The sequence below is a fragment of the Physeter macrocephalus genome, chromosome 4 (assembly GCF_002837175.3).
Source record: "Physeter macrocephalus isolate SW-GA chromosome 4, ASM283717v5, whole genome shotgun sequence".
NCBI lineage: Eukaryota > Metazoa > Chordata > Mammalia > Artiodactyla > Physeteridae > Physeter > Physeter macrocephalus.
The window spans coordinates 31977336-31978507 of NC_041217.1; positions in this window are offsets into that span (position 1 = coordinate 31977336).

Consider the following 1172-nt stretch of genomic DNA (forward strand, 5'->3'; position numbering starts at 1 on the left):
CCTTTCTTTCTTTCTTTCTTTCTTCCTTCCTTTCCTCCTTCCTTTCCTTCTTCCTTCCTTCCTTTCTTTCTTTCTTTCTCTCTCTTTCTTTCTTTCTTCTTTCTTTCTTCCTTCCTTCCTTCCTTCCTCCCTCCCTCCCTCCCTTTCTTCCTTCCGTCCTTCCTTCCTTTCTTTCTTTCTTTCACCTTCCCTGCTTTATAGATGGCAAACCTTTCCTACAGAAGCTGCCTGTCCCACCAGCAAAACCACAGGACAAAAAGTTCTATTCAAGGAGGGAACAAGAAGGCAAAAAAGGGCAACATTCCTAGGTAAAACGAAAACAAATGTATATCATCTACCATATGTTTTTACATGTGTGAATGAACAACTCCCCCAAATCTATGTCATGTAAAATACAACCCTTCTTAAAATTATGTTTGATCCAATGAATAGGAACACACCCCAAGGTAATTAAGGGAGAGCCCAGCCAAAGACAGCTGTGAGAAGGGAAAGAAAGATAGAAGGGAAAGAAAGATAGGCGGGAAGGGGCCATCGCTGGCTGTGACTCTGCAGCAGGGTGAGGGGAAGAAAGCCAGAGGAATGGAATGGGCATAGCCAGCAGAGAACAGATCAAGAAGGCTGACAATTTTAGAACTGGAGATGGCTGTGAGTGGCTAATTAAACATCCCAAGGAAGGTGTTCTGCTGGTATCCTCAGAAGGCTTGAGATTAGTAATCACTGCCTATTGCTGGGTTAAGGAAGAGATTTCCAGCTTGGGGCATCCGAGGGCCCAACCCCTAGGCTGAATGAGCTCAGGGGCTGGGAGTGGGCACCCTTTACTCTCTGCATGAGGGAAAGCCCAAGCTTGATCCCTAGATGCCTGTCCTTCCAGCGTTTGTGGATATCTTCGGACCAGTGTGGAAGATTCCTGCTCTGTGACTACTGGGGGTGAGACAGGCATATGTCTGTGACTCTAGGGGACAAAACAAAGGCCCTCAACAACCATAGAGAAACACACGTCTGGAGCCAGCCTGTAGGGAGACAGGTATCAGCTTCTGGCTCCTTACTCCCAAGCACCCTCCTGGTGGTGGTCGTGGTGGAAGGAGTACTTTTGCCTATTCTTGTATTCTTGTAGGGGAGGAGGGCAGGGGCAGAGGCTGAGAGGAAGATCTGGAGGAGCAGGGTGGGGTGGG